The sequence below is a fragment of the Bactrocera oleae genome, chromosome 5 (genome assembly GCF_042242935.1).
Source record: "Bactrocera oleae isolate idBacOlea1 chromosome 5, idBacOlea1, whole genome shotgun sequence".
NCBI classification, from domain to species: Eukaryota; Metazoa; Arthropoda; class Insecta; order Diptera; family Tephritidae; genus Bactrocera; species Bactrocera oleae.
The window spans coordinates 72,059,690-72,074,375 of NC_091539.1; the positions used below are offsets into that span (position 1 = coordinate 72,059,690).

Below are 14,686 nucleotides of genomic sequence, written 5' to 3' on the forward strand. Positions count from 1 at the left end.
AAGGCTATTTATTATAAACTCTTTATGTATCTTCAAGGCATACATACAAACTAACCCAGATGTACAAAATTAGCCTCGCCAAAGGAGGGACAACCATTATATTAAGTATATTAGATCTAGGAATTGGTGTTAAACTATTTAACCAATTTTTCATTAAACTAAAGTATGTTCAGGAAAATGTTCTTATATCATTTCATTAAGATATCCAACAAATGACAAAAAGTTAACCGGTAAGACCGAAATTATATTAGGTATTTGGGGCTCTTGGATATAGGTATATCCGACCACATAAAAAAACACATTTTATCCGTAAGATCTGTCGGGCTAACTGCTATGTACGGCACAAGCTTCATTGGAAGCGGGGCGAAGTCGATACACATGCATATATGTTTAAAAGTCAACCCAGGAGAAGATCCTCTTTCTAGATAAGCTAAAGAGGGGAAATTATGGAACGATTCGAACCATTTTAGGATAAAAACTATCATATTTCAAATGCCCCAACTTACCTCTTATTGATAAATTTAAGCAGATAACATTAAAAATAGCGTTCTATTAGAAGTGGGCGTGGCTGTAGCACGACTGCCCCATTTTAAATTAAGTTAAGTGGATTGCTTAATAAATAAATATGTTATCAATGGGAGCCTTCGGTAAAAAACATTTTAATATTACATATATATATTCGCATATATGTATATTTGTTTCTTGAAATTTCAAAGCAAATAAAAATGTAAACATAAGCAATATGATGCCAACAACTAGCGGCATCGACCTTTATATTTTGAGGATTTTATAAAATAGCTTAACTAGTTTTCTGAAAACTATGGTCAGCAGTTTTAATTTTGAAAAACAGAATGTGTGATGCAGGAAAGATTTGTTTGTTGTTGCAAGCAACATTTTGTGCGATCGTTGCAGTGCCAATTGAGCTGTATGCAAGTATATCCATTGTGTAGAAAACTGCTTTGACCATCGCTAGCTATTGGTATATACACGAGCATGTACATAAATATACGTAAATGTGTATCTATATAAGTATGTACATTAAACCAAGAATTCCACAGAAATGAAACACAATCGATGCACTCATCACTGTTCTATTTGATTGTACATTTGACTGATGTTTTGAATTACAATATTTGAAATACAACCTACACATACATAAGTATGAAGGTGAGAATATTTTAACCTATATGTACATATGTATGTGTATCCTCATGTTCTTTACATAAAAATCGTTTGAAGCTTCATATGCATATATGACCCATGTATATATTATATGTCCGGTTCTGTATAAGACTTTCAAACAACTAATGCTTTTTGGAGTAGAGAGCTTATTTCGATGTTCATTATTTGGTGAAATGTTATTGCATTAATAGTTATTGTACAAAAATTTCCGCAATTTTATAAAAGAAAAATTAGAAAGTAAGTGCAGTATTGATGTAATTCTGTCGAAATTTCAAAGTAATCGTTATTTTTTGCAGTACAAACTGACCGAAACAGTATTTAATATAACAAATACATACATACATACATACATACATACATATGTATTTATATATATCAACTAACGAAACCAAATGCTCGGTGGAGCACTAAAATTTATGGGCGACAATTTTCCTACCATTAAATATTACTTATACAAGTACGAAACGTTGGAGCGGGCTAAGAGCACAGCTATTAGAAAATCCGTTCGAACATACTAGATACTGAAAGTATGGCCAGTACATTAGCACATTAATTTTATTTTATTTCATACGCAACCATAATTTCTAATAAAATCTTAAGCCAAACTTACCCATTAATGTCGGGAGCGCACGAAACCACAATTCTTATCGTAAATTTTCGTCCCAGTAATGAAGTTCGCGTTTGTGCTTTCGTCAAACTATTGACGGAAATGCTCTAGAACATATATTCTTACAAACATACGTATATACAAATTTTTACTATATATTTGTTTGTGTATATATTATATACTAGTGAGTAATGATCCGTATAAAATTAGCACAAAAATGAATTCATTTTGCCATTTTCAAAATATTATTGGAGATTCTGCCTACACAAAGACAATATTTGCAAACATGTTCTATGTAAGTAACTGTTTAAAAATATTTTACATGATGTAGCTAACAAAAACTTAAATATATTTTTAATTGAGGTAATTTTATCCACCCTTCTATAGTTATTACGAACAGCATAGTCACAGCAACAATAACAGTGTTAAGGCTTATCAAATGAGCAGCTGTGGTCATAATGATTGAGTCACGTGGAATTCCCTGTTCCCGGTTTGTGTAATAATAGAAATATTTCCTATTGTTTGGTACCCACAAGGTTTATGTTTTAGTTTCTTCTTAATTACAAACATTTAATTTCAAAAATCTATTACATTTTATAACTATATCAAATGAATTTTTTCAACAACAGTACTAAATCGTAAACGTTTAAATAACCCAAAAATATATTTAATCTAAATGAATCATTTGGCATATAAAAAATAAATGATAAATTAGTCGAGCAAAAATTTGTAATTGCCAGCCTCAGTTCAGGCTTGACGGCTGGCTTAGTGTAAAAATTATTAGATATGTATTACCCATTTCGCTCAGTCGGTTTACCATTTACTGGTTGTACTTATAAAATAAAACAAATTACGGACAATTTGCAAACCAAATTTATTCATTTCACACAAACTTTCAGCAATTCTGCCGATTGTTTTGAACGTCAATGCAAAATATGGAAATGCGATCACCAGTGATAGCAGAACTTCCTTATACGTCAATTAATCTACGAAAATCGTGCTATTTACTTTCAATTTACAGCTTTAATGAGTCTGATAGCTCAACTCAGGTTGACATTCTTATATAATCCAGCTTATTAGCTGTTATGCCTACACAACACATATTATTATATCCACATAAAGATCGGGTTGCCAATTATGATGTGTGTTTCTCTTCAAGTATGCTGAGTCTGAACGTTATCTTGCTATAGTTCAGTTGTAAGAAACTAATAATTCGAATGCATTTGTTATTTAATTTTAAGTTAATGAACACACTTCGTGACTCATATACACTTATGACTTACTAATGTTCCGAATGGATGGAAAGTTTATTCTTCCCGATTCACAGCAAAGATGATTCAGTAACAGTATTATATATGGAAATGGCTACAGTATCAGCAAAGAATTTTAAAAATACTGTAGAATCAACTGTTAGTTAACAGAACACAAGAACGCGATGGAAAAACATTTTTTATGGCAATGTCAATTTTCAATTCCTCTCGCGTCTCTTATCTCGTATAAGAGTTTTAGAACGATATCTTAAAAACTTAGGGACTAGTTCGAGGATATAGATACAGACAGACATGGCTAAATTAACTTAGAACTTCTCGTTGGTCATTTATACGAGTATGTGTATTTTATGGGATCTCCGACGTTTCTTTCTGGATTTACAAACTTCGTTACTTAATTAACACTGTTTAGAGTATAATTTTTAAGCTACCTGGGGAAAGACTGATAGATTTCATTTTCTAGAGTGCACACTCGCAGACATAAAACAAAGGCAATATTTTTCATGAATGAACTTAATAACTTGCATAGCTCTCATTAATACTTTCCTACGTTCTGGAGATTTTCAAATCAAATGCATATACATATGTACGTGTGGATTTGTTACACATTAAGCAAATGACCTTGTCCACTCATATGTATGTATGTATCTCCACATTGAATACGAGTGCGTATAGTGGTCCACACAGTGTGACTTGAAGAAATATGCGTGCTCAGTTGGCAATTGCTAAGACGAATATGAATGTTAGCAGAGTAAATGTGTAAGTGTTTCTGTAACCATGTAGAGGAGTAAAACCCCAAACCACCTTGAACTTTTTCACAGCGCCGAGACCAATGCCGAGACGCTGAGTACGAATTTAATAAATGAACTGAAAAAGAAAATATTTCAAGTAATCAAGTAATTACGCACAATGAATTATGAATACTCTCCTATTTGTGGATAAATAAACGTTTGCTACGAACATATATACATACATATATATATACAAGTATATATATATATCTTTAAATGCGTTTACGAATCTGTTAAGTGAACTAACATACACCTGCGTTTTAAGCGAGTGGCAAAGTAGTGTATGACTTACATTAAACAAATCTGGCAAGCAGTACTATTTATTTTGTTTCAAGTTCCAATAGAGCGAGTGTATTACGCGCTCTTGTTTTAGAATACTCGTTAAACTCGAAGTTCTTGTATATTTATCATAAATTTATAAATGTATTTAATTTACTAATTTTTTTCGATAATGTTAATATCATATTTTTTTTAAATAATTAGTATTTTTTTCCAAATCGGAAACCATACATTTCATGTTTATGAGATATCTTCAAATAACGGTTTGTTGTTAATATAAAACCATAAATGAAATTTGTATTACAACAAAATGTTGATTTGAGCGTAGGCCTTCGCAACTTTTCTCAAAGTTGACTGGTTGGATTTGATTTCACGGCAGAAAGAGTGCGGGTAATAAGAGTCATTCGTAGAGGTGGCTTGGGAAATACCATTTACGCATGCGCATTAAGAGATACATTTGCACATTTCTACATAAACATACCTACATACATTTAAAACATTGATAATTATAATATATATAAGAGACGGTAAATCGTACTATTTTTTGGCAAACGATTCAGCTCTTTCAGTTTCAGTGCACACATTTTAGTAAATGCGGTAACACCAAAATGTTTCCAAATTAGACTTGCATATTTTTAGGATGCAATCAAAAACTTCTTAAAGTCCAAACCAATAACAAATCTCCCTAGCTCTATATAGCAAAGAAATTCTTATGAACTTTTTAAGGAATTTGAGGAAAGAAATGTCATACATACATACAAACCTACATACACGCGTACATAAAAATCACATACAAGCAAAAATTCTAAAACAAACGTGTACCAAATGACAACCAGATATGTTGTGCCAATTCAAATAAAGTTCCAATTAGCTGCATGTGTTATTTAGCACTTGTCGGCAATCAAAAAAATATTAATGCACGTGTGTATACATACATATGTAGTATATCTAAGAATGAGTGCTTAGTTATTCGGAAAGTAAAAGTGAATAATAAGCAGTTATTTCTGCTCCACTCTCAATCATTGAAATGCCACACATTAGTCGAGGTGCGACCACATTACTACACTCAATATAGACATAATCTTCGAAAACAGTTATGTAGATTAAGGACATTTGCACTGCTTGGCAGCAAAATAAAATATATTCCCTCGACCGATCATAAGGCGGATCCAAAAAATGGGAGAAGAGCCAAGAAGGAAACATGCCCTCATGATTACGTTTCTAGCAGATGCCAAGTCAAAAGAGCGAAGAGGTGGTGGTCTACAATTATAGGTTTATCAATAAAAACCCGAAAGAGCCAAAAGATAGTAGTAATCTTTTATGTCACTTTACCTGTGAAGAAAAAACTTACGCAATGCTACTTCGTCTCGCATAAATGGAATATTAGCCAAGTCACTGCGAGAACACACTCAGAAGGCCTTAAGTACCTTGTTTCGAGGCCGGGTGCAGCCCTTTGTAGCAGTGTGTAACCACTATCTAAGTTTCCACGCAAATGGCACATTAACCATCGGGCATTTAACTTTGTTAAAATAATATAAAGTTAATTTTCACACATTTTAGCATTTGACATTTGGAGAACACATATCTACATATTTAGTACATACATTTGCAGATGTAAACACCATGTAGAAATGGTTAAATGTAGCGAGTAATGTGTAGATAATGGACTCGAGTGCAATTTAATTAGCAAAACAAATCACTGAGGTGACAACAGAGGATTTGCTTATTATACCTAAATAAATGCCGCTTCCGCCCCAACAGCGCATGAGTGGTACATATATTTATACATAAGAGTATATACATTCGTACATATACTAGTCAGCTTACAATGGCGCCATTCATGGAAATACATGGTAATTTTTGCTTCACAGCGTGTGATTATGTAAAGGTGTAAATATGAACACACAGTCGACAAACAAGCTCCTACAACATCTATGAAAATGAAAACAAAAACAAGCTAAATTAAATGGAGTGTTTTGAATTCAAGGCGAAAAACTGAAGGGCAAACAGAGACATCACCCAAAATAAATCGGTTAGTCTTTAAGTGATTGGGTCAGCTGCGGGTGAAGTGAACTGTAGTGAGACACAAAATTGTTGAGGTGTTGCATTTAAGTGTTTTGGCTGCGAACGCAGTCGAAGCTGGCGCAATATCTAAAGTTAAAGAAAGCGTTTTTTTTTTGCAGCAGACCCTCACCTGAGAATAAAGCAAAACCTTCAAGTTGGACTCTGCATTGAGAAAAGCAATGAAGAATTAAAATTCGCTATTTGCGGCATACATTCAGGACTCAGAAATACAAAACAAAAAAAACCCGGGGACGCTCGGTCAAACGTCTAGTAATTTTGTGAGCACCAAATACCACATTTCGGGTAACTATTATCATTTTTTTTAAAATGACCAGAGGAACCCCAATCTAAGTAAGAAGCATAAATTAAAAGTTAGGAGAGTGCTAATAAAGTCGAGTTTTTTTCGAAAATAACATACATACATATAATCACATAACAATGACCAGAACTGCCATTTTAACCCTCTTGGCCACATTTAGAAAACTCTTTCAGTTCGACAACCACACACACTAATGTCCTTGCGCTTTGAGTATACATACATATGTGAAGCCTCACACACGAGCATCTAAAATGAATAGCTTCATAGTAGCCTAATTACTGCAACGGTATGTGTTGGTGCAACAATTTTGAATTCCCTTCAGGGGTCAATCTTATTCATGTTCATGTTTATTGTCCGCCTACAAGTAACACGACAGCGAAACTATAAAAAAAATATCGCAAAAAGGATGCAATACAATAGTAAATTCACTATCCACAAACCAATTTACCACACGCCAACAAAACATTCCACCGATTGTGTTCCTCCACTTAAGCCCAGTTTATGGCGGCTACTTAATGAAGTCGTAAAGGGCATATTCAGGTCGCGGGAGCAATGGCGCGGGATGGTGGCTAATCGTTTTTAGTTGATTTTTTCCGCTGCCCAGCTAACCCTGGTTTTGAAATTTCATTACCAATCAAACGAAAGCGAAATCGTGAACAGCATTGAATTCTGATGGCGCCTAAAAGAATGACACTCGTGAGTAGCTCCGCCACTACAAAATGTCAATGGTGTGGGCGTTGAGGGGTATTTGTAAATGACATACAAACTCTCAAACGAATGACCACGAACTTCGCTAAGAAATACTTACATATATCCACATATTAGCACATATTATAGAAATGTTTGTATGCGCTTGGTGAGGGGACCAATTGAAAGCGAAGCTATTGTAATAGCGGTAAAAAATATACAAACAAATATATCGAAAAAATAAATCAGAAGTGCGGCATAAAATAAATATTAAGCATACTCTCGCAATTCAAAGACTTTATTTCTCTTGTTGAACAGCTTGTAAAAGTCCAAAAACTCATACAGTTTGAATTTTTAAGGGTCCTATATTAGTATAATTCTTTTTGTTAGCTGTCGTGTGTGGATTTGGCAGTTTGCAAAATAGAAAGGGTATACAATGGGAGCAGTAGATATTTTCTTGGACGTCATAATAGTAAATTCATCAGAACACAAATGCGAGCCAAGGATGAAGCTAAGTGCTTCCCCTCTAATTCATGCTCTCGGGTTACCTCAAAAATGGAGACTTCTACAAGGCGCCAGTGAAGGTCGGTGTCTTAAAAAAAAACCTTCTCCTTAGTTATACACTTGGAGGCCTATTAATGAACAGCCGCTATTAGCTATTACGTCTATGCACCAGGTCTGATTTTAATCCACGACTCAAAGAGATGTAGTCTCGCACTCGTAGTTGCACTGGGCTTTACAACTGTATGTACCCTTCAAAGTTCCAGGGTTCATTCATACATACTAATATCCGTTTGCGTGAACTTATAAACGTACTAATGTTTAGTTAGACGAAGATTCATTATAGATGCATGCACATATCCGCACAATCATATCTACAGTACATATGTGTCCGTGTATAAGTACATTTGCCTTACGCCACGTAATTTTAATTTTATTTCATTGATTTATTTTCCGAGGTTTGGCCGTATATGATATTTGAATGTGTGGTAATTATGGAATGTGCAGTAGTTCCCAGACCGTCACCAATAAACACATATGTACATAAACACACATTCATATCTGCATAAATACAAAATAATCTATAAGCCAATATGTCTGAATGAACACATTTACGTTTCTACCAACAAATCGCACGGAAATACCCGTATTGAGTAGAGCGTTTAAAAGGATCGGAATTGACCTTGGAAGAACACCTGTCAGGGGACGTAAAACTTTAAATTGTTAATCAATTCCTGGGAATCAAACAATGTGTGGTTTATGTTAAAGGCATTCAAAAACTCAGCGAATTGAAAGGAAATTTATTCAGAAACAACAAACACCTTAATTTAAATAATGTTCATAATTTATGCCAGAATCTACATAGAACTAACATACGTACATATACATACATATATACACTTGTAAATAGTCAAATAATAATAAATGAGCCCGGATTAGGTGCGAGCCTTCTTAGCAGAACCATGTTCCGGTTATATCTAAAATCAAATCTTTAGATATTCGGCTCTTAGTACGTCTGCTAAATCTTTTGTTTATAGAGCCTCAGTAAGCTTCCATAAAATAATGTTTATCTCTCAGGTGTATGCAAAAAGTTTTGGACAATGGATTAAAATAGTTTCACGAAGAAATTGAAACCACAAAGGATCTACATATTTTAAGTCTTCAGGGAATTTTTCGATTACACCTGGTTTGCTGTTTAAATCTTAGGTATTCCCTTCAAAAGATATGTTCTCTGTATTACACAAAGGTATAGTATAAATATAACATATGCTCGAGTATGTGTAGATAAAACAAAACAAACTCAGACTTTCTTTAAATAAAACTCTCTTAACCTTGAATACTTTTTGTTGTAGCGCAGAAATAGCTTTCCGAAACTACTATAAGATTTTGGAGACACGGTCCCTGAGCACAGCTTTTTTACTTTGGAATCAGATTTTACTCTATACAAAAACAAATTTTCGAGAAGTATGCAAAGTGCTTCCATCACTGAGGGCGGAAAAGATACTTGTAGATTCGCAACTCACATACGAGTATCTCAGCGCATATTTGGAGAGTAAAATACGCTTTTTTGTAATATTATTTATATTTAGGATGCAATAAAGGTTAGTTATATTTACAAGCCTTACATTATAAGATTGCTGCATGGGCAGCAAGAACCAGCTGCATAACTAATGTAACCATATCTGGTGTGGAAATATCCGTTGTCTATTTCGAGATAAAATCACTAGATAAGGTTTTTCTTTTAGAAACACATTCATATCAAGCTCATATCACCTCACGTAAGTATATATATATGACACGTCATACACACGTGCATACGTGCCATACTTATGCATATACGAGTATATACATACATGCATCTAATGGGTATATGGTACTAGATTTATCGTAACTGAATGAATGACACCAGATTTTCGCTAATTCCGAGGTATTTGGATACTAAATCTCTAGTTTTGATCTACAAATGTATGTAAAATGATAATTTTTTTAGCATTCCTGTTTTTTAGCTCTTACTTTGGCATGCCTCGAAAAAGAGTGCAAGCGAATTTGAAAGTAATTAATTTCATGAATCACGATCCTACGAAAATGGCGGAGCCGCTGACTGCGTAAAAGCTAAATTTTAATTGATTAGAGGCCAATGCTTGATTTTTCTGCGGTTTTTCGGAACTACATAATTTAGCCGCGAAAAACCCAGTTCAAGTGTATGGGTGTATAAGATATGTATGCGTGAATATATGGTATAGACATATGTATGTCATAAATTGAAAATACATGCGCATTGTTGGTATGAAGAAAGGCACAGTACAGCGTTTAAAAAAGATCGCAAAAGTTCGACTTGATGGTGGAAAGTATGACATCATTTTCGGCTGCCTGAGTGTGTGCAGAAAGAGTTTATAAGTATGTATGAAGTGCCACGAAATATGCGTACACTCACTTCTACATATTAGTAGTTATGACGATCCACTCTTCCGAAAAGTGCAGTGGGCATATTTCTTAAAAATTCTTGTAAAATCCAATAGCGAAAAGTTAGCCTCACTTATTGGTAAGTTGTTGATCAAGTGGCTTTCGTCAATATGGTCGCACATCGGCAGGCAATTGCAAATTTCTGAGTACTTAAAAAGGTGCTCATACAGTAGGTATTCTGAATATCGGAAGAGAAGTACCATCGAAAACTTAGCGAAGTTGTTAAGAAAGGCCGTCACTAGCTGGAATCATTTTATTTCTAATAACAAGTAAAACTCAGCTTTCTATAAAATAATAAATCGAGATTTTTTTCTGCTGCTTTAAGAACTCTATACACAGGTATATATAGGGTATATTTGTTCACATTATTTGTATTATTAATATAGCTGCAGTTTATAAACTCTACACCTCCCATAATCTTTACCTTTCTGAAAACTCCGCTTCAATAGCACTTAAAAGCACCATTTGTTATCCGGCCATTGGAGATACTTTTCAATTAAGATTATAGCTCAATGTCTGGGGATATTTCAAGGCTGTGTATGTATTTTTTTTTAAACCTCTATCACTATGCAGACGTACTTATGCAAAAATAAATATAAACACTTGTGCGTATATGCAACGTATGTATGTAAGTGGATGTAAATTCTTGTGGACCAATTTATTAACCGCGCATCACGAAGTATTTGCACCGTATGACAATATTTTGTAGACGTAACTTTTTTTGAATCACAACTGGCGGTTGGTAATAGTATAAAATATAATACTACACTGTTTTTTGATTGTGTGCTTGTATGCACATGGCATATCTGTGTTAATTGCTACGGTGCACCACTATGATTTTTATATAAAATCTTACAATAATTAATACGTACATGTATGCACAAAATTGCACTTGCATTCAGTTCTAACAAAATCATTAATTCGTAGTAATATTTTTGTGGTTATTTTGTATATTTTTTCTTCTATGTTAATATGTATTTCGCTTTTGCAATTGTTTCACTTCACAACCGTATATTTGTAAGCTCGTGTGCATGTATGTTAGGTACAATATTTTGAGGTCGATGTCGTGTTTTGGATTAGTTGTTGACAATTGTCCGAAAAATATAAAAAAAAATAATTAAGAAATTAACCGACGAACCATTAACGGCGAATAAAATCACAATCAAGTCCACAACACATCCAAGCGCTTTGAGACTTCCGCGGCAACTGAAACTTCTTTCAATTCGTAACAATGTGTAAAAACATAAAATAAATGCAAAATATTGTGTACATACCTGCGTGAGCTTGTTTGTATATATTAAAAACGATTGTATAAAAGCAACATATAAGCGAATACATAAAGACAAAACCAACACTGGGCGATTGTAGAAAACAATAAAGGTAACTCATGCAATTCGACATGCGACACATACAGGGTGCCAAAATAGCTCGTCGACTTTTTGTCACCATTTTTGCCGGAAATGTGCAACCATAGCTTTAATTATATGGTCAGTGGTGGGAGATTGTTGCTTTGAGATATGTAACTGTCACTGAAACTTACGACACGACTTCCCAAAAGTCAATATGTTTCAGCCAATAGCCATCGGGAATATGTTAAAAAGCTTCGATACTATAGTTATAAATATTTAGGCACTTTCGCCAATTTTGATATCCTAATCGTTGAAGCCAAAGAGCTGTCATATTGTCACGAATTGGTTCATGAATTTATGTTTCGTACACAGAATGCTTTACCCTGTATTCTAAAGCTAAGTTATTTAGAGAACCACTTCGTTAACGGGGAGTTGTATTACAAGTAAACTACCATAAACGCAACGATAAAAGCGATAGCGAGTGCTCGTACATAGAATATGAATGTGTATTTGTGTATGCAGTCGGAAAGCTACTGTTGCGTTTGGAGGCGGACGAAGTGTTTCGCGTTGATGATGCGAGAGCCAACATGAGCATGCTGCCTGCCGAGAACGCGAGTGCACGAGTACTCGCCACTTAATTCTCAGCATAGCAATCGCTTTTGTGACTAAAAGTGATTTTCCCGTAACAAATGATTTTATTCATTTACTTGGAGGTGACTGTTTTTCAGGGGAGTTGGGTTTAATTTCCATTATTTATTTGAACGTCGTTTAATTAACCATTAATACACACATATGTTTGTAATAATTGTGATCATCATGTTCATCATTTATCAAGATATTGATCAACATCATTTATGTACAAGTATCTATCGAAGTCGGGATTATAACGTTTGCAGGGTGGCGTTTTAAAATTCTATTTAAAATAAGTTTTTTTATAGCTGAGAAATTACTATTAAACTGCAAAAAAGTTCAGCTTAACAAAAAGCCTAAAAGGATGCACCATATTTTGAATTGTCTAATCACAGTATATATTCAATTAAATGTTCATACCGCAGAAGAAATATATAAATTGAGCTTTATACTTCCTCGAATAACTGATTTAATTTGATTTTGAGTATTTGATAATAGACACGCAATCAATACTAACTATTGAGTATATTGTGTGGAATAAAAGTAGTTTGGGTTTAAAAAATTGTTGCCAACAATCTTAATGTTGTATGTGAGTGTAAAACACTTCCGAAAAGGGGAAGAAGCTCTAAAAACTTCAAAACCAAGAAAGTAAAATATATAAATTGACTTATAAATGCTTTCATTTAATTTAATGGACATTTTTTTAACATTAACGTTTTTTATTTGTCTTTTTCAACATAGTAATTGAAAATCAGCACGCAACTCTCTGATAATCCGAGTACAAGCAAATCTAAGCCAACTAGTAATGTAATAACTGTTAAAAGATGTTAACATCGATAATAAATAAAGGTGTGTTAGGTACTAAGGTTAAAGTGTCATCATCTATTCTTAAAAAATTAAAATTTTTACATTAAATTTTCACACTTTAAAAATTAAAATGATATCAAGATGAAAGTTATATTTTTATCGTATATTATATTTTTAAAATATGCATTTCAAATTAAATTATGAGTAAAAAATTAGTGGATTTTACAAAGATATTTCGAATATCTGGCTTATGTATACTATGTGATTTTCAATATATATGTATATGTATGTACATAAGCATAAAAAATTGTAATCAGTTACTTTTGTGATATTTGAAAAACACTATAAAATTCGTAGAATTTGTAATCTACATATCGTTACCATCGACATCGCTTGGCTTTAAGTGTTTCAATTCAGCTTCAAAAACTAAATTACAAATTTTCCTTTTAAGATGTACTTGTTCGTGATGTGAAAGCTTCTTAACTGTTTTAGCCATACTTAAAAAAATAAATCCATATCATCATGTCCGTTTGTTTCCACCACAATGGATCGCTTTGTGTTTTGTACCTTTGAACAGTAATTATTACGTACTGAATTTCTCGTGGACTTTAAATTTTCTCTTACTGATATAGAAGAGTTATTCGATGTCTCCATATTCTCATCATTATAACTAATATTTTTTTCCACATTGTCATCGCTACCACTTATAGTATCGAAATTGTTATCATTGCACGAAGATTTGCAATCTTTGCGTGATTTGTGGTTTTTCTGAGAAATCAGAAGCGACATTCCATGATCACTTTTTATTTTTTTCGCTGGAATAAAAAAATTGAAGAACTTCACCAGATAGATTTCATTTAAGCCAAGTGAGCTATGGCGTGAGCCTTCTTATACATAAGTACATGCGTTACTAGTTCTATTTGACAATGTTAAGTATGCATACCGTTAGAGTGGTCAATGTCCATGGAGTCGCGGGGGCCATTTTCATACTCAGTTATTAACGAATCCATCTCATCATAATGCTCCCAAAGCGATGGTATACCTGTAGATCTGACTTCAATGCGTTCCCTTCTACAATAATGGGTATGTCCTTCCATTTAGAAAATTAATGCAGAACTTTATATATATGTACATATGTATGTACATAAATAAACATTTAAAAAATTACCGGTACTTCGAAGTCATATTGTGCATCTTTGTCTTCATTTCTATTAAGCTGTATTTAAAACCCTGTAACTCCATTTCCACAACAATTTCCATCAAAATGTGACTGTTTTTCTTGCAAGCACGTAGTTCATCCAAGTTCTCCCTCCATAACTGAAGGAATAACTTCTCGCTATCTTCTGTCCATCTATTGCGCCGCTTAATATCTTTAAACAAAATAAACATTATACTTCGTAAATAATTTAAATTATTTTTAATAACAATATTCACTCGTCTTTACATCCTCTCCATCATCTTTATACAGCTTACAATAAATCGACTTTGAAGACATATTGCCTACAGCATTTGAAACAACTCATTACTCTTTAATTACATTTACAGTAATTTAATCAGAATTCGGTGATTTATGCACTTGTATGAACGCCTTCTAAACTTGTTTTATTAACTTTTTAGCAAAGAGCAGAAAACGATAGTTCGTCGTTAATCGTTAGTTATCGATATGTGGCGATATAAATAATATACAAAGGATGGCTGCTTCTGATTGCATACAACAATCGGATATATTTAACTAGAAT

At 33.4% G+C, this 14,686-nt stretch overlaps 1 protein-coding gene and 1 non-coding gene across 4 annotated transcripts in view; both read right to left on the bottom strand.

Moving 5' to 3' along the window:
• The window catches only part of ATP8B (ATPase phospholipid transporting 8B), a 40,309-nt gene extending 28,953 nt beyond the window's left edge, over nucleotides 1-11,356 (bottom strand). The window contains exon 1 of one of the 3 annotated variants that reach the window (XM_014246901.3): nucleotides 11,034-11,356. The gene's annotated coding sequence lies outside the window, so the exon portion shown is untranslated. Of the gene's footprint in view, nucleotides 1-1,792; nucleotides 1,893-10,585 lie in introns of those variants that run through there. The other 2 variants (XM_014246900.3, XM_036365345.2) reach the window with 2 other exon arrangements.
• A 1,461-nt stretch (nucleotides 11,357-12,817) lies between these two features.
• On the bottom strand, nucleotides 12,818-14,564 carry LOC106626956 (uncharacterized). The gene is made up of 4 exons (XR_011396447.1): nucleotides 14,382-14,564; nucleotides 14,116-14,317; nucleotides 13,891-14,018; nucleotides 12,818-13,762 (listed from the first exon to the last, which is right to left on the bottom strand). It is a non-coding gene; the product is annotated as an uncharacterized protein (transcript).
• Between the last annotated feature and the right edge of the window lie 122 nt (nucleotides 14,565-14,686).